Here is a 19,853-nt window from a genome sequence, read left to right as displayed (position 1 = left end):
CTGAAGAAATTTCTGACATGCCAACATTTCCTGAGTTAGGACCTTTATTTAAACCAAGTGGAACAGATCCAATAGCTGAAAGAAACAGACTCCACACTAAGATTGCTGAAATACATACATTAGGTGTGGGAGAGCTGGGAGAACCAGTGCTGGAATATGAAGGATGCAAAAAATCTGACTTTCTGGTGCTTGCTTATTCTGGTATGCTATCAGTAGATACTTCTGATTACAAACTGCATCCTGGGCCAGGAAATATGTCATGATCAAATTTACAGCCCCACTGGCCTCTCTCCAGAAAAAGACTTTAGAGACTTCCAGTCAGTTTGGATTTTTCAGGTGTACGGGAAGGCACTGAGTATCATTAATTACCAAATTACTGTCCAAACTGATGAACCTTGTGTTTCATTTTTATTCCTTGGATTCTGAACTATAAAACTTCAGTTAGCTCCATATGGGAAGAGCTGCAACTAGAATTAAACTGCAAACATCTAAAAATAAATAAAGTGCCTAAATGATCCACTTAATGAAAACATCAAGAGATCTTGTAAATCTACTGCTATCAGCTAATGCTATTATCTAAACGAGATGTAGTGCCTGAGAGCATCTGCATCTGCATCCCTATGCCTGCACAATGAGATTACACACACAAGAGATGTGTACCTACATGCAGAGGAGCCTAAAGCAATCCAGATTCAGTGGCCCACATTTGTGGAACAGAGATCTGGATTATGCATGTCTGAGCCATCAGTGATATCGAGAAATTGCATGTCGATTACCATCCTGTGGAGAAATGGGAGAGGGAGCTCAGGAGAGACCGAAAGCAGAGTGTGCCAGAGGCCAAATGATTAATATATTTTCTCAGTATTAGCATCAACAATGTGCTGCCTCAGAGGAAGTCACGGTTAAAGAGTATCCACTAACTTGATTCAAAGCTCAATAGAATATTAGAATAAATAGGATAAAAAATTACCTTCATATCATGCAGGAAGACTTCTTGATCTAACATGTCTCTTATTGCTTTGCTGGGCTAATTTCAGCCTTACTTTATGATATTCATGAAAAATCAATTATGTGACAGAAAGAGTGAGAGAGCTAAGAGGCACCCACCTCTGTGCTGAGAATCACCACTGGCTGGAAATTGATGCCAGACAAGTTCTAATTAGGAATAAAGCACAAATTTGCAACAGTGAGGCTGACTAACCACTGGAAAAAATTATTAAAGGAAGTGGTGGAGTTTCTGTCTTTGTGTCACTTCCAAGCAACTGTAGAGGCCTTGCTGGAAAGCAATGTATTGGCATTGGCTGAGCACACATTACAGAGCTCAACAGAGTCAATGGGATCTAACAGTTCATAATAGACTGGTCAGACTGGACAAAACAATTCTCCCCCTGGAACTAATTTTCATGCACCTGCTAGGATGAGGAAGCTACCAAATCTATCAGGAAGAGGATGCAGAAGACAAAGCTTCCCTCCTAAATTTGAGACTGCAACTGCGTAACAGTGTTTGGCAGATTTACCCTTCAAAAAATATGAGAGAAATGTAAAAAGCTATGAAAAGGAGCATGTTTGCCTTCCACCTAAAGCATAAATTCCTGTTAGCAATCTATTAGATGGTTTGAAAAATGCAGCAACCTAAAAGGAGATTGTAGTTGGGCAGCCTGTTACTATTTTACCTCTTTTAGCCCCTATAAATTTGATAAAATATTAATAAAAAGTAGACATTTACTCTCATAGGAAATAATGAAGAGTTAGGTATTAGTGATGGACCTTCAGCCACATCCTGAACTGCAGCAAAAGCAGTGTGGTCAGCAGATCAAAGGAAATGATCCTGTCCTTCTGCTCTGCTCTGGCGACACCCACGTGGAGCACTGCACCCAAATCTGGGGTGCCCAGCACAGCAAGGACAGGGACTGGAGGAGGCCACTGAGATGATCAGAGGGATGGAGCACCCCTCCTACAAGGGAGAGGCTGAGAGAATTGGGATTGTTCTACCTGGAGAAGAGAAGGCTTTGGGTTACCTTATTGTGGCCCTCCAGTACCTGAAGGGAGTCTATGTAAAAGCTGGAGAGAGACTTTTTACAAGAGCATGTAGTGACAGGACAAGGGGGAATGGTCTCAGACTGAGAGGAGGTTTAGATTAGGTATTAGGAAAAAGATCCTTACTGTGAGGGTGGTGAGCACTGGAACAGACTGCCCAGAGAAGCTGTAGATGCCTCATCCCTGGCAGTGCTCAAGGCAGGGGAGCTCTGAGCAACCTGGTCCAGTGAAAAGTGCCCCTGTCCATAGAAGGGGAGCTGGAATGAGATGATCTTTAAGGTCCCTCCTAACCCAAGAAATTTAATGATTTTGTGTTTCTATGGTATAACACAGTAGAGCTTAAAGCAAAGTCTGTCTTGTGAGAGAAACTATGTTTTGGAACTAAACCAACTCCCTAGGGTTTGAGTGTTTTTCTTTCACAGAGATGAACAGTTTTAACAAGATACCAACCATTACACATCTCTACCTGTAAACAAGACAGCTCTTATGTTTTCAAAGCCTGCTAGTCAAAGTCTTTCAAGCAAATAGCTCTCATTTCTCTTCCTCCATTTAGATCTGAGAGATTAAATAAGCTCATCAACAGTTGATTAATGCAGGTAGGAAGCCTGTGGCTTCCTCCAATTAAATTTCAATGATGTGGTACTCCTAGATATATTTATTTGGCTTTTAAGAAATATATCTGTAAGAATGATCTAGGCAATTGTTGTGTCAGATTAAAATACATTATAAAATCATTAGTGAACCAAACCAGCAGTGCATTCTGTGTAGCCATCTGGAAAAGATGCTACAGAACAGACCAACATTTCTTCTGGTATGTGAAGGGGCCCTGCTTCAAATATACTTGCACTTTACTAATATCTGCTCAGTTATTTTATTACTGTGGAAGCAAGGAGTTGCTAAGCTATGGAAAAGGGATGTGGCAGCAGAAGAATGTTTATTACAATGCACCTATGACCTACTCCTCACCTGAGGTAAGATTGTAGATTTATGCTACACTGGTGCACTAATGGAAACTATTGCTCCTAACTTTATTTGCATCTCAGACAGTTTCATCTCCTGATGAATAAATAAACTAGACTCAATGGTAAAATCCCAGCATAGGAAGTATGCTAAAAATATAAGTAGATAAACCAGATTTTGGGTTTGTCTTTTTTTGTTGTTGTTTTGTTTGGGTGGGGGTTTTTTTGTTTTGTTTTTTCAGAGAGGTGGAGGAAATGGTTTTAAACATTAAAAAATGCATTTTAGAACTCCATTTAGACAAGACCAAGATCTCTCAAAGTAAGAATGTCTTCATCCTAAAGAAATGATCCTACACATTGAAATCAAAACAAAACAGGAATGTTCCTCAGCTTGAGAAAAATGCATTCCCTTCAATTTCCTGTGCTAATTACAAATCCCATTGCAAAATCTCCACCCAAGAGAGAATTGGGGAAGCTTCTGATTAGTGGAGCACTCTAGAATTATGGAGCTGAATTTGGAGGATGAGAACAAATCTGGAGGAGTATTTAATCGCATTTCCACCAGTTTTTTGAGCTACCTACATGTGCAGATGAACATGTGGTTTCCTGAATTTGAGAGCACAATTCCCACGAGTTTGTGTACTGCCTGGACTTGACTTTGAGCCTTCGTGTGCCCAGGGAAACACGGCTGGAGCAAGCCAGGCTGGGGCAGTGGCAGGATGGGACCTGTTTGCTCAGAGCACTCCTCAGGGTGGCCTTGCCTCAGCCACTGCTGTGGCTGCTCCTGCCTGGAAGAGGACAAAGGGCAGGAAGGTCCCAGGAGATCAGCTCCTCTCTGTATTAAATCTTTTACTCTGTAATATACTTCAGTTATGTCTCTATTGTCACACATAAATCTGCTTCCTAATGCACTGAAAGCTATGCACAGGTTTAAAACTACATAAAAGAAACAACGTCTTGATTTTCTTTTCTTTTTTTTTTTTTTCATGATCCTAGACTTCTAAACTCTTGAATCTTCTGTCTAGATTTGTTAAAGAGCAGTTACACATATATTAACAATTTCAGCCATGCTCAACTACCATGTTTAATTGCTGCTCACAGTAATATATTATATAATAGAAACACACACAAACTGTACATCCAGGATATCTCTTCAATTCATTTATATTCAATCCTGTACCTGGGATTAATTCTGTGCTTATTTTATCAATTTCAATGGGATTATTCTTTTTGCATCAAAGACTTAGGTGTTACCATTACTGTTGCCAGCTTAATTTTTCTAATTGATATGGTTTTGCTGAACCCATTTAATTGAATTTGTTTCATTAACGGTGGAACTGATACTGATATATGGAAAGAATATGGTTTAAATAAATGAGCAAATATTATTCACCACTTTTATTCAACCTGATATGGCTTTTCACTGAAATCAGTAGTCACTTCTCAAAACAAATGCATTTTAATTCCTTCCGATTTATTTCTCCTTCTATTTACTACTTCTTTGTCACAGTTGGATGCATTTAAGTAAACCAATTGGTATTTATAGGAGCCAATTTTCATTTAAATCCTTGAAAGATAGTTTAAACATTTCTTTAGCACCCACTGCTCATTAACTGAAACGAACACATTTCTGAAATGCTGTAGACTTGTTATCCTACCACAGGATCTTATTTTAATGGTATTCTCATTTTTCTCTTTCTCCCAATAATTTAGGCAGATCAATTTTGTAAACAGGACAGCTTAGCTTAAGGTTTACATGAGAACTTAAACCTCCACATACACTCCCTCACATTTTCACCAAGCTGGTGTTTCCCTTTCTCTGGTTCTTGTGGACTCCATTGGTCCAGGAACCTCCAACACAGCAGCCAGAGCGCAGGGACCATTAAATAATCCTCAGTAATGATGTGGATGCAGACAGAAATTCCATGTGAAGTTTATTTGACACATCCAGCAGCATTTGTTTTTTGATTTATAGTATCAATAGGACAGCAAGTTTAGGAGTTCAGGATTTAAGTCAGCATTTAAGTCATGATTTAAGTCAGGATTTAAGAGCCACTTTCCTACGAGGTAACAGACCAGCACCCTGTGCTCCCACACTAAAATGAAATGCTTAGGTACAAAGTGCTTGCTTTTAAAACTCAAAGAATCACGAAGCTGTCTTGAAAACATGAATTGAAGACAACAATCCCTTACAGCATGCAGTGCTGCCCTGATCTCATGGTGCAGTTTGGTGCAGCACATTTGAGTGTCAAAGTGTCTGTTCAGGACAGCTCAGCTGTCCTAGTCAGGTGATCCAATATTGCAGCCTAAATATTTGGGCTTCCTATGAAAGCAACTTCTCATAAGTTACTGGCAACTGCACTTAAAAACTGACTGTAGTGGAGTTCTCTGTGTATGATTTCCAAGTGATGCACAGGTTTTCATGTAGAGTTTGGTCTGTAGTCAGGGCAGGACACACTGTCCTGATATTCCATTTCTCTTTTCAAAGCATCCAGAATGCATTATTTTTATTCTGGTTTTACCTGGCTATCTCTTCTTCTTTTTAACATTGCTTTATTACCAACAGTTGCAAACCAATTCCATGCATACAAAGGTGGCTACTGTTCTGTGATGTTTCTATTGAAATCTGTTCTATAATCTCTTAGCAAGCAGGAATAGAAAATTAATGAAAATTTCTGTCAAATTAAAACTTAAAAACTTAAAGCTGGTTATCAAAGATTCCAGAATTCACTCCACTTTCATGGATCAGTTATAAGATTTTTTGTCCCCTCCTTCTTCTATTTATTAATTTGGAAGTCAGCCCCATCTCTTCTAGGATTTCATACGAAGAGACAATCTTCCTTGAAGTGTATGTACAGCTGCTATTAATAGTAGACTTTAGTATGATAAAGAAAGAGCACATCCAGTAGAGCTTTGCTAATGTTCAAGGTGATTTGAAATTGAAGTCCAAATCCATGGAGATGCCTTGTTCCTCCGACTTTCACAATGACAGAAGAGTTCCCTGACTTCCTGACACTTATTTAGTCTCTGAAGCCATCAAGAAATGAGCTGAAGTTATACACTGATTTTGCTGCATTGCCTGGAAGGTGATTTCTGTATGGATTCCACCTGTATAAAGGCCTGTGTGCCCTCATTCAGGTAAAAGAGAAGCCCAAGAGAACAGTAACAGGATCTGTGAGGATCCCTTCCTTAATTTTCACATTGTTTTGTTTCAGTTTCTTCTGCCCTTTTGACTTACAGATGAAATCAGAAATTCAGAAACTGGCAAAGTCTTTATTGCCCTCTCACTGTGCCCAAGATCCTGTTATCTTTTCTAACCTCCTTGCCAGCTGGTTCATCACTGGGCATTTGTGACTTTCTGACTCTCTCAGGCATTGGATGGATTTTATTGGGGTGATGTTAGGATTGTATATGTTCCCTGCAAAATATACAGATAATCTATGCCACAGTCTTTCTCAGATTTTTTCCTACTGAAAAAAAATTCCTGTATTTCCTGACACCAAGCCATCAAGAGCCATGTTCTAGGTGTACTTGGCCACTGACCTAAAGGAGCAAGGAACCACAGCAGAATATGTAACATTTTTCTAGAGAAATACCTCCAAGCAGACTGAATTAGCACTGTGCCCACCATAACTGAGAAGCAGGGAAGGGCAGGCAGATTAAATTCACAGGCAAGGCTCGGTTTACAAAAAAAAAAAAGCACAGGGTCATAAAATATTCCCCTGTGTCCTTCCACAAAGAAATTATTTCAGATACCAAATTCCCTTGCAGCTTGTAAAAGCTTTACAAGTATTCCAACCCCCTGCAGCCAGGTTGTGAGTGATGTGCCCGTAATTCAGGTACCAAGGTCAGCAGAGAAGGGACGGGGCGGGAGGACACCTGTGGAGCACATCGACCCCAGAGCTGAGAATCTGCTCCTCTGACTTCAGCACAGGAGGAGCCAAACCTGCACCTCACAAACAACCTGAGCATTGTCTGCTGCTTCTGGAAATGCATCAAATCTCCACGTGCCTGCTGCTTCATGAGACACGTCACTAAAATGTGAAGTTAATGATTTATTAGTTTAAATAATTCATTTTTCAACTGAATTATTTTGCCAGCCATGTTGCACACTTTATAAGGGGAGCAAATCCTTTCAAAGTGCCTCAGTAACCTAATCAGTATGCTCCTTTCCTTTATGCCATGTTCCAACAGTTACTACATATGCCTGGACCTCAAAGCATCTCTGCCTTTAGTTAGATGAGAAGAAAATGGTAAATCTGGATGTGTGAGAGAGGAAAGCTGTTTAGGAATCATCTCTGTGTCATGCTTTGATAAAGCTCAGCAAAGGTTTCAAATGAACACACACGACTGGAGCTGGTTTTCAAGCTGGCAGCTTCAAAGAAGATGCAGGATTGTATAGCAATAATGGCCATTAAATTACCTTCTCTCCAACAGTGTAGATCATTTGGAGTCAGGTCATAAACAGAATAAAAGAATCTTAGCTTTCCACTCCTGGCTATATGGGCACTTTTGAGACACCAGAAGTCTCTCTTCGCAAGTCTCATTAGCTGGCATTACCATCCTCAAAGGACTATGTTAAACTTGAAATTAAACTTAAAAAATTAACAGATTTCTAAAAAATTTTAATGGCAAGAATGATGCAGTCTATTGTAACTGAGAAAAGCAGCTTAAAATATGGATGTCATCCTTAGAAAATAACAAAAAGTCCAACATTTTGGAAAATATTGTCATTTTCTAAGTATTCATGTTGGCAAAGCATTCATGTAAAACCAGTAATGCTGTTTAGATATATCCAAATTAACAAGCAAATTTAATAGTGATCTACACAAAAGCTGTATTAAACTACATCTCAGGGTCCTGTACTCATCTTCTACCTGCTCCTTGCTTTTAAAATCTGAATGCAAACAGATGCCAGCTACCTTTAAAAAAATATTTTAATTTATTAATTGCAAATACCTGTAATTTTATTTAATAAAATGAATGCATTTTATTAAAACCATGTGAATTGTGAGTTTTGTCTGTGACACTTCAAGCAGACATTTAAAGCCTTGTCTAATCAACACGTGGCATTCCAAACCTCAGTAGGATTCAAGGTTACTGATTTGTAATTTAGATTTTAGTAGCATCTAGGGGCTCTGTAAAAGATTGCAGCTGGCCAAACTAAGCACTGAGAATATATATGCCATAAGACAAAGCTTACAGTTTAAATATTTAGGGCAATATTTTAGCGAAACTGAAAATGCTCAGGGGGAATGACAAACTTCAGGGAATTTTCCAGTTTTCCTGAGACTCAAGTCACTAATTTAACTCTGATCATCTTTTATTTCCCTTTAATAAAAGATTTGTGTTGTATACTGTGCATGATATTTTGTAACTTTTTGTTGTATGATTGTTGCTATTCCTTAAGCCTCCACAACACACAGAGCCTTACTTAAAATATACAGAAAATAAAGTCCTTATGCTGAATGGATAGTCCTCTAGTAAGAAAACAAATGAAAGACTTAGGAAATCAGAGAAACTAATTCCCACATGTAGAAAAATCGGACTGCTTTTGTTGTCTTTAATGTATTTTGTTTGAAACAGCCACTTTGTGTTGTCCTCCCTGTGCAATTTTATGCAAATTTAATGATCTGTGTTACATGTTATTAGTAATCTGCCATGGCCATAACCTTACCCTGGACGCACCAACAATCAAAAGTTCTACTTCTGATGACAGAAATGATGTAGAACATGTCACAGGCTGCCCTCAAATTATTCTGGAAGATGGGGGAAAGACGCAGACAGCTCTTGTGGCTGCAGCCTGTTAAAATAAAAAGCAAAGGGCTGGTTCTGCCTCTTTCTCCCTGTTGCAGCATCTCAGCATCCTCTCCCTGAGCCTCTTAGCTGTCCCTGCAAGGACATCAGAAATGAGGCAGATGAGCAGGGGGAGAGGATGACCCAGTTGCTCCATCACTGGGCACCAGAGCCGCCTCCAGCAGCCAAAAGATGATCACTCGTGACCTGTCCTCAACTCCCTCGGATGAGTGGGAATTGAGACGAGGCACACAGCAGGAGCAGGCTGGCAGGTGTGCCTGGCAACCTTCCCCCATCCTGAGAGGGGATCTGAGGAAGGACACGGCCATGGGGAACTGCCACCAGCACTGCTAAACGCAGCTGGGGCAGGGACAGTGACTCGCTTGACAGGCGAATGTCACCAAACAAAAACATGAACACGAAAACTGGAGGCATTGCTGGAAATGTCCCACTGCACACAAAGCAGGCTGTTGGAGGGATATCAGAGAGACTTTGCTGTTAAGAACTTAACAGCACTGAGACTTCAGCCCACTGGAGGCAGCAGGGGTCACCCAGCCCCGGGACCATCAGCGTGCAAGGCACCACATTCCAAGGAAGGGGCAGAGGTGGGAAGAGCTGCTTCCAGCTCACAGCAGCTCAGCTCACCAGCACAGGACAGAGTTCCCTTTAACATAGTTCCCTTCCCAGGAGCTATCCCCATCACCAGTCTGCTGCCAGGGGATCACAGGGCTTCTGCTCTAAGTCCCTCGTGTGCTCAGCAGGGCCAACCACTGCATGGTGAACTCTGCCAGCTGGTTAAGTTGGTTTCCGTATGTGGTTGCCAGTGCCAGGCATGAGAGAAAATTAGATAATTTCCAGGATTTCTTGCAAGTGACTAATGCTTGGGAAAAGAGCAATGTGAGGTTAATTTATCATCTGATTTTAAAAAGGTGCAAGTTTAAATACTAATAATGTGGAACGGGAAATCTGACATATAGACCCAGCAAATCAGCAATGTGTAAGTAAAGGAAATTAAATGCAGCCATTGCAGGCACTGAGGCATCTTTGAATAGGCTGGAAACACAGATAAATGATGTTCAAAGGAACACCCCAGAAGATGCTGAGTTTGGCAAAGGCAATGACAAGGTTTGAATGAAGTGCAACCAAATGCAGATGGTATAATCGCAATTTCATCTCAACTAATGATGTGAACAATCTAGCACTAGCCCTTGCAGTGGCACCAGGTCTTTTGTTCACTAAAGCACATTTAAATAGGGAAAGGGAGGGGAGATCTGTCTGAACTATTTGCATAATGAGGAGAGTGTGGCTATAGACTGCATTCATTATCCAGAGGAAAGGACCTAAGCATCCTCCAAAATGTGGTTTTCTTGCACTGGTGGGACAAACAAACACTCTGAGTAGAAAATTTTATCTCTTAGATCATATTGGTGCAATAGGGATGCAATTCTTACCCCATTACTCTTACAGTTAATAACACTGGACCCAGGAGGGACAAGACACCCTGTTCTGTGCTCCTCTTTGGCCCCAGGAGCAGCATCACTGCCATCACCCCTCAAATAGCAGAAGCTTCCCAGCTGCTCCCTCCATGGTCCCCAGTGAGGCAAGCCTGGTGAGGATACATGAAATGGGACATGAAATGCTCCAGCTGGGAGTGGGAACAAGAGGCAAAGAATTAGGAAGCTATAAAAGTTTTAAAAGTATTTCAAGCTCCCCAGGGAAACAATTCTATTCCTTATTTAGCACTAAATACTTCTTGTAGAACTCAGCCTCCCCCACTTTCCAATTAGGAAGGCACCTGCTTTATTTCAGTCCCATCTTCCTGGAGTCTAAGCAGACTTTCTGAGGCAACTCCATTATGAGGTCGACTTGATAAAAATACCCACTGCTCTGGAGTCAAATCTGTCCTACTGAAGTCAACAGGAATTTTGCCATTTGACTTTAAAAGATCAGCATTTCATTTCAGATGATGAAAACTCCTCCTAGCAATAGTCAGTATGACATCAGAACATTAAATAATAATGGGATTAATATTCACCAGTCTCAAAATGCAAATCTTTATAGAGGATTTCCCACTTGTTCAAAAATCATAGCACAAGCCTGTACAAAAGAACTGTCCCATCTGCTGTAACTATATACAATAATTTCCAGATGTAAGTGCTGGTGGTATGAGAGATACAAACAGGAAAAGCCTGAGCAGATCATGACAGCCTCTTCCTAGATTCTGTCCAGCACTCAGTGAAAATTTTAAACTTTCACGCCTGAAGACAATTACACTTGTGCAGAGGTACATGTGGTATTTTCTAAGCTAGAAGCAGAGAAACTGAAAATTCAGGAAGCAGAAGCTGCAACAAGTAATATAACAAGAACTACCACTTGTTACTGCAGGGTTCCCATGCTGTGAGGATAAATTATCAAACTCCTAGGATAAAACAAGTGTATCTCAAGTATAATTTTTAAATGCAGGGAAGAGTTTCCCCAGGGCTTTTCTCTGGCTGCAGCAGCATTGGCAAACGTGCCAAGTAGCCTGCCACTGATTTAGAGGGCTGGAAGCTGCACTCCATCACTGTACCTCACCTGCCATTACCATCAGGCTCTTGCTATCCTTGGCATCCTGCTTTCAGCAGAAAATTACTCACTTGCCAGCATGGTTCAGAGAACCCACACTATTTTTAGCCACTGGCATCTATCAGCACAGGTTTACGTCAAGACTTCAGGGATGAGGGAAAGAGAGGAGGAAAAAGAAACCCCATTTCCTTTCTCACACTCCTGTGCCCGCCCACCCCTGTGCGGTGCCCAGGTCAGCAGAGCAGTGACAGAAAGACACAGGATGCTCCTGGTGCTGTCACTCCAGCTTTGTCTTTTCCTGGAGAGCACTGTGCTGAATGGACAGACGATGATCACAGTGGTATGAATGCAATTTTTCTTGTCTTCCGTGTCTCGACTCAATGGGATTTTGCAGACACAGTCATGGCCTCTATTTTTCACAATGACTCAGAAGCATTTAAAATTATTTTCCTCATGAAAGTGAGCCTTTTGTTGGCAGCTGGAAATCTCTACCACGGACATTTACATTTTTAGAGTCTAACTTTCTGACAGGAAGAGATTTAACATGCCATGTGATGAAAAGTGCATTCAAGGCCCTTACTAACAGCACTGTGCAAATATCACCTCAAGCTACGCCCTGGGAAAAAACTGCCTGGCTCATTCCTTGCCCCCTTCCCCAATTCTCCACTGCCCCAGAATCCCCACTCCCCTCCTCCTGCACCCTTACCAGCCTGATATCTGCAAGTCCAGAAAGTTTTTGAGTACATAAATGCTGTCTTCAGACAGTTGCAGTCAATACTGAAATATCTAATCTAATTCAAGTCACCCTCTTAGCTGGAGGAAGCCTAGCAGATCTTTACATTCAAAAGAGCCCTTAGATCATCAACCTACTGGACAGGTAATGGAAGTGAACCTTTCAGATTACCTCCTTTCTTTTAAAAATAGCAATCAAAACTTGCAGTTTTCCCTCTAGACCACCAAAGTCATGATACACTGACGTAGCACACCTGAAAATTCAAATACTCTGCCTTGATACAGAAAGCCCAGCACAGACAATAACACTGAAAGTTTCTATGTTCTGTATTACAAGCCCACTGTTGAAATAAATGAACCATGTAGGCAGGAGTTTTGTTCAGCTTCTGCTGGGGACTTTCTAGACCATAACACAGCCAGTACAGATAAAATCCTAGATAACAGAATGGTTAGTACATTAACATCCTATGGAAAAATGCCAGTGGTATCTATTTCCCCATCAATACTCTATGGTTAGTTGCCTAAAAGGAGATGGCAGAGAGAATGAAAAATTCTAAATAGAAAAAAAACCCTAATCTAAAATATTAGTTGATATATTTGGTTGATATAATGACTCCTCTGAACAGAGTCCTTCATTTATTCAGAAGTCCTCACTCTGCTTCAGCTATGTCAGCAATGATGCTCCTGCCACAGAAACACCTTCTTTTGGACCTTCTGGTGATCCTGCTGTTGTTCTGGATTCTGGCTTCCTCTGATGCTAAGGACTTGTAACTACTGGCCAAGGAGTGATGGATTCCAAAGGATTCAAACCACAGAGGCATGTCAAATACACACTGACAGTGTTTAGATCCTAAAAATCTGTATTCAATTCAGGGTTTGGTTCAGCCCTGTCTTTAGGGGAGGGAAAGGAAGAGGGACATACCATGAATGACTCATGGGGCTGCAGCAGACTGTTCAGATGGTAAGAGCCAGTTAGCCAGGCTCTGTATTTGTGCTCTGTAGTTTAATCTGGATAGTTCAAATCACTCCTGACACTAAGACTATTTCTAAATATAATGCCATGGTGCCTTTGGGTTTGACAGTCTTTTTTGGAGCTGACAGCTTCTGAGAAGTTTAAATGTGTGCAAATCGTAACAGCTACATCCTACATGTGCAGAAGGGAGTTTGTGATTCAGGAAGCCATAATGTTCTTGATAAAAACATAGAATCATACATTGAAAATACAGCGAAAAATGAACCCTCAAACAACTTCTCTGTATTAGAAGTTCTGCAAATCATTCTGCTGTGAATGCTTAAGTTGCTTCATGTTATTACTCTGTAAGGTTACATTGTGCAGAATACACCATCTCTGATTTTCAAATTATAGAATTAATTATTATTTTTGTTGGGAAATTTTTTTTATGGTCTTCAAAAATAACAAATCAGAACTATGGCTATTGCTCAGGTATTGGAGGGGCATACTTGCATTTTGCTTTATCATTGCCTTTATTATTTTTTTAAATGGGCTGAAAATTTATTTCAGAGACCTGACATTACATTTAGTAAAATGTATTATAACTGACTACTACTGGATTGGAAAGTGTAGATGTAAATCACAACCCAGTCTTATCTTTCTAGTAGCTATATCAAATCTGTTAACAATTGAGAAGCCATTAAAATGCTAATGAGTGTGAAAGATGATCTATGTTTCACACTCCAACTTCTATTTTTACAAAGGCAAAACATACATGAAAATCCCAACAGTTCTCTCCTGCTGAAAGAAATATGAAAGATTGTTTGGCTTTTGAAATTATGACATTGCTGGTAGACTTGTCTGTAAGATAAATTGTTATATTACTGCCAGCATGATTACAAAAAAGCTTTAGGGCCCAAGCTGTACAAGAAAAAGTCTTAACTAATTCCCTTTATTTTGATTTCAAATACTAAACAATACTAAAGAGCAGTGAATTTGACTGCCCACTCTGTGTCAAACATTAAGAAAGATGCAAGATTTAGATAGATGCCATTTACCTGACCATCTGGAAAGCAAATCTCTTTGTAAGGGTCCTAAATGAAAACCTCTTAAAGGAAGTTCTGTAAAAGTTATTATTTCTGCAAATGTTTTCACATGCTGAAAATCTGGACCAACACAAATGCTGAAGCTCACATGCCCTTCCTAGATGGAGCCTTTAGAGTTGAAAGTGAAAAAAGATCCTTCAAAGTTACCTGAATTATTTTAAAAGAAGAATCAGTGCTTTCCCAATGTTCATGCAGGAATTTTATGTTTTGTGGGGGTTTTTTTCCCATTTTTTGTTTATTGTTTTTCCTTTTTCTTCACTAGCACACACACGCTAGGACACTGCTCAGGCTTTGGTGAAAGTGCCACATTTGTGGATGTGCTCAGCTGCAGCCGTGTGTGTGTATGTGGCACTAAATTTGGGAGCTTGCTGGTCCCTGAGTAGCAGCATATGCATCATACTAATGTAATCCTGCCATCTCCTGTATCCCTTCATCAGCACACAGCTGTGCTTCACCTGCTTCCAGAAACATCACCGTCTTCAATACCTCCAACATGGAAAACCCCACACTTTTATGCAGGTTAAAACAAAGAGGGTGAGGGGAACACGTTACAAGCAGTTCTCTGTGCTGTTCCCTTTATTGTTGCCTAATGTTATTTATTGCAGCACCATCTTTCTTTTGAAGCATAATTAAAAAAGATAAATAACTACAGAGTCTCCCACAAAGATAAATTGATTGCTTGAGCCTTTTCCAGTTGGATTGCCTTTTTCTAACATAGAAGAGCGAAGAAACCTTTGATACCTTCATTCTCATTCTTCATAAGAAAAATATCCTTTTAATCGAATTTGGGGTTCTCTGAAGTAATCCAGTACGTTGCTCTGGGTCACAGTAAAGCAATCTATTGTCCTGCTGCCATTTTTGCCTTTCATTTCCTGTTAGGGCAGTCGCTTTATTCCCCACTTTTTTGGGCAGCCAGGCCATTCTGTGTCTTGCGAGTCTGCCCTGCTTGCTTCTTCTTCCACTCTGAGGTGCAGTTCCTGTGGAAAGGCCCTCCTTGGAAAGTCACTCTTGCACCATCCGAGATGGATGTGGCTGTTGTGGTTCAAGGAGCTCCACGCCACAGCTTCAGGCTGCTCTCACCTTCCTGGCCTCCCTTCTATGTGTCATCTTTACCAGCACAAAAACGATGGCAGATCAATTCTGTTCTAAGTTTTGCAAACTATATGAGGCACTCCTGTGCTTTTTCAGCAGCAGTAAGGCTGAGCAGTTTCAGTAGCATTTTATTTATTATGAAGTGTTTGTATCATAGAAGTACCAAGATAAATTCAAGTTTAGACACTTGAGCTCGAATACAAGGAGCAAGAACAAGACTGTCACTTGTTCCACATGGTGCTGACAAGTGAGACAGACGAGTGAGGAGAAATCTGATCAGCAGGAGACAAAAATACCATTTAATACTAGTCAAGTGCAGATAAAACCTGAGAAATATTTCCACTGTAACCACTGCCTCTGCCACTTTTGTAAACATAGCAGAATTCACAATGCAGCCAGAAACACAACGAGCTTTCAGAAAAGATTTGGCTGAAAGCAGCAGATGATCACAAAGCTCTTACATTGCAAAACATTTTTGTTACTATGCTTTTAGCTTGCTCAACATACATGTTCAGAATTTTGTCTGGAAGAGACAACCTGGATTAGTGACTTTGTTTTAAGAATAGATAATCTCTTGGTAAATATTTGCACTGAGTTAGCTTTGCTGGCAAAATTGTCTTGACAGTTTATCAGGCTGAGCACAAAACTGACTTGCTGATTCTTTCAGGATGTTGCTAAAAATGATACAAACTAATGATGCTTGTACTTGCATACGAAGCAAAATTAATTAAAGGGGCAACTAGACTGGCAGAATTTTTGTGAACTGCATTAATTCCTAGGTTTGAAACTACAGACTGAGACTCTTTCAACTCACTTGTGAATTTTAAAACATGTGTTTATCCACTGTAAGATTTATACACAGAAATTAGCATCCATGGACTATGAATGCATGTCTGTGCATCTGAAATGGCTTGCATACCCAGACAAGGTGAGAAGAGCAGCAAAGTCCAATTTCACAGAGTCATAGGATGGTTTTTGTTGGAAGGGACCTTCAAAGATCATCTAGTCCAATCTCTTATCATAAGCAGGGACACCTTTCACTAGATCAGGATACTCAAGCTCAGTTTATGGTATTCAAACACAGCACTTTGGCTCTGCAAACTTTAGCACATGTAAAAATCCTATCATTAGAAAGAAACCTAAACTGAGAAAATGATGGTGTATACCACCGCACACAGAAAAGTAATTTAAAGACACTAATAGTTTTTAATATTAAGAGATCACAATGGACTGTTTGCCCATGAGATTACTTTGAACAATCACTTCAGCTGCTTTCAGCTCTTAAATAGTAGCTCCTTTCAATCTCTGTATTGTCTCAATTTTTTGCTTCTTAAGGTACAGGCAGATTCCTGACATACACAAAGCTTAGTGATTTACTGATGTACAGATTTTCTAAGCTATGATGCCTCCTGTGAGGCTGCTCAGACTCTTCAAGTGTTATTGACTCTGTGAGTGTCACATCAGGAGAGATGCTGGAGCTGAGTAATGAACAATTAGCACAACTAAGAAAAGGCAGTCTGTGTTTAGAGGCACCCATCTGCTGCCCTGACAGACTCTCTAGAAAGGTACATTCCTTACCTGGGCTTTGAATGCCACCCTGAGACTACCAAGCCCCACACCATCCACTGACTGTCACCCACTGCAGTTGTTTCATGTGGCTGATACAGCCAGCAGCAGTTTGGGGAGTACCAAGGATTACAGTGATAGTAAGGGACTCTGGAGCCCAGGTAATTTTTCATCAATCCTCCCAGTCAAAGCAAAAGGGTTTGAAAGGGCCAGCCAAACCTGGTGATCCAGTAAATGGTTACAGGGTGCGTGCCACAGCCACGGGTGTGGCTTCTGACTCCCTTTGAGAAACCTGGTCCAAGCAGGGCTGGTGGGAGAAGCATCTCAGGTCCTGGCCATGCCCAGGTGGTGAACAGAGCTTTAAACTAAAGTTTCTGCTGGAGGGGAACCTCAGCCTATCCTACTCTGACCAGTCTGATGGCAGTGTCAGCCATGGATACCCAGAGCTTGGAGAGGGATCACAGGTCAGCAGGAGAGCACCTGATATGAGCTTGTAAAAAAAAGAGCTGGCATAATATTTGACATATTAACTGTTTTGGGGTTTTGGAATAGACAGTGGGTTGTACTAGATTAAGAATAAGTGCCACATAAATACTACTGGAGAGGCACAGTGAGATACAACTTTTGTTGGCATCTTGTCCCATGCTTTCTCAAATATTACTCCTAAAGTGGTGGCTTTAACATCTTATAACACTAATACCAATAGTAACACCAGACTGAGAAGAAAATATTGATTTCAGCTTTTAAGGCAGTTACTGTTAGCATTCTGAATTCTTCTCCTTCTCTAGCTACATTAATCCACAGTTTTATCAGCTTACCTTACAGACTGGTTATAGTTGTATGAAGTCTCTGCAGTTTTTCTTTATTTGCATCTCCATCCGTGGACAGCATTTCGTAGAACTAGAATTTCTTAAAAATATCAAGTTCCTCCTGTCCAAAAGGGAAATTCTTTTCTTTCTCAACAGAGTAGGAGTGAAATTTGTATCTAAAGTATAAATGCTCCTAAACAGAAATTAAGAGAAAACATTCTTGCCCTATTGTTTTATTAGGATGACATAGAAGAGGGGATGTTGAGAAAAAGAGAGGAAAAATCTGTTCCCTGTATTTGGGTTGGCTGACAGCGGCAAGATTGACTTGGCTTTCAGGGGCTCAGCCTGAATTTCTCTGCTGAGGTTATCTGAAGGATACTGTGCAGTAGTCTCATTTCTCCTTGTGTGCCAAGGTGAACCACACAAATGCCTCCAATAGCTCTCAGCTATTCTCATGTGAGACAGATTGCTGAGCTTCTGTTTGGCTTTAGAGATGTTCTTGTGCCAGTCACTAGGCCACGGGATGACAAATTACCTCTCTGCCAATATGAGAGCTGGGACAGTTCTCTCCACAGCCTCCACCAGATGGGCCTAATTAAACTATTAGCCAATGAGTGAGGTCTGATGGCTCCATTAGGAATCCTCCTGTGCTTAAATAAACAGCTCAAAATAAATAGTTTCCTGAACTGCAGTTTTTATCATGTCTTTTTCTGGCACATTCATTAGCAGAGTGCCTCCTTTGTCTACTTTTTCCTAATGGGATGGGGGCCTACTTGACACTATGCAAGGGTTTTAAAAGGTTATAATGGCATCAGCCAGTTTGAGGAGTTAAACCCCTTCCCACACCTCTCCTAAAGCATCATTTGTTCTCCCTGAGCTTCACCCTGACAGCAAGGTTGGCTGCCCTGATGGGCTGGAGGCTGTCAGTGCCACAGCACCCTACACTTCCTCCAGATCTCAAATAGTGATCTCACATCCCACGCTGGCACAGAGGGACAACCTCTTCTCTTTTTTTGTAATTACTTCCTCGAATTTATTTCTCCCACCTTAATAACTACCCTTTGCCTTTATCCTTCCCCCCTCTCTACTTGTTCCTGAAATTACTTTTTTTTTTCCTCTTGACTCATTTGTGTCCTGATGTAACTTATCTAGAAAACTTTACTTGAGGCTTTAAACCACCTCTTCCTCTCTCTTCTTTAATTTCAAAATTTTCCCTGTGAAAGGCCCTGTCTATTCATTTCTTGGATTCTCCTTGAGTCTTAGTTTCCCAAGGACATCTTCACAACCCAGAAAGTTCTCTCATTCCTGCCCAACCAGCATGAGGAAGACGAGTTCCACAGTGAATGCTAGTTGTGATTAAATACTTTTTTTTGACTCATTCTCAGAGGAGAATTGCTGCTTCAGGGGTGGGTGTTGGTAGCACAGGAAACAAATTGGATACTTCACCCATTAATAGCACTCTTTGACTGTTTGAAATGAGCAACCAGGATTTTACATCAAACACGTATTAGACACACTCTTCAATATAACTCATCTCAAACACTGTATTATTTACGTAACTAATTAGGACTGTTTGAGCTCAAAAATAATAAGATGCTAGCACCACAGCTTCACGTATTTAATTATAACTCTTTTGGTTAAGATACTGTCTAATTGCTCCAGAAAGAAACAGTATTTACACTTCAAAGTTTTAAAACATATTGGGTTGTGAACCCAAAACTGTGTCTATTTAGTCACTGAAAGAAAACGAAAAATTCAGTCATTAACTCTGTGAGAAAACAGGATATTCCAGAGGCCGATCTTGTGACAACCTGTACCAACCACGGACCTGTTCTTCAGTGACAATCATGCAAAACTCCTAGGTAGTGAAATTCTTCACTACTCAAATGAAATTATTGTAATACTATGTCACCATCAACTCTTGTGACTTTTTGAGACCACCCCTTAAACAGGCCATTTTTGTTATATTACTACTGCAATGGAGTGAATTCTGTAAGTCCCTCACCTCATTCATTCTCTTGCACCTTTTAGGAAAGCAGATGATCACAGATATATGGAAGTAGAGGTATCACTAGAATGAAAGAGTTCAATAACTTTGTATCTAGGTGGTCTTTTGAGCTCCTGGGGGAAGTCTGCAGGGTGTGACTATTTTGGAGAGGGCTGCTTTCCGCACATTCTGTTTCCTCCTGGTACTTCACACCACTTAGGGATGTGTCTTGCCTCCATTTCAAGTGAGGAC

The 19,853-nt window shown here is 40.6% G+C and overlaps 1 protein-coding gene across 1 annotated transcript in view; it reads right to left on the bottom strand.

The window, feature by feature from the left end:
- ADARB2 (adenosine deaminase RNA specific B2 (inactive)) overlaps window positions 1-19,853 on the bottom strand; it is a 306,546-nt gene that overhangs the window by 240,759 nt on the left and 45,934 nt on the right. The gene's annotated exons all lie outside the window — the stretch shown is intronic.

Source organism: Prinia subflava, chromosome 1 (assembly GCF_021018805.1).
Source record: "Prinia subflava isolate CZ2003 ecotype Zambia chromosome 1, Cam_Psub_1.2, whole genome shotgun sequence".
NCBI lineage: Eukaryota > Metazoa > Chordata > Aves > Passeriformes > Cisticolidae > Prinia > Prinia subflava.
This window is presented reverse-complemented; position numbering and strand designations above follow the sequence as displayed.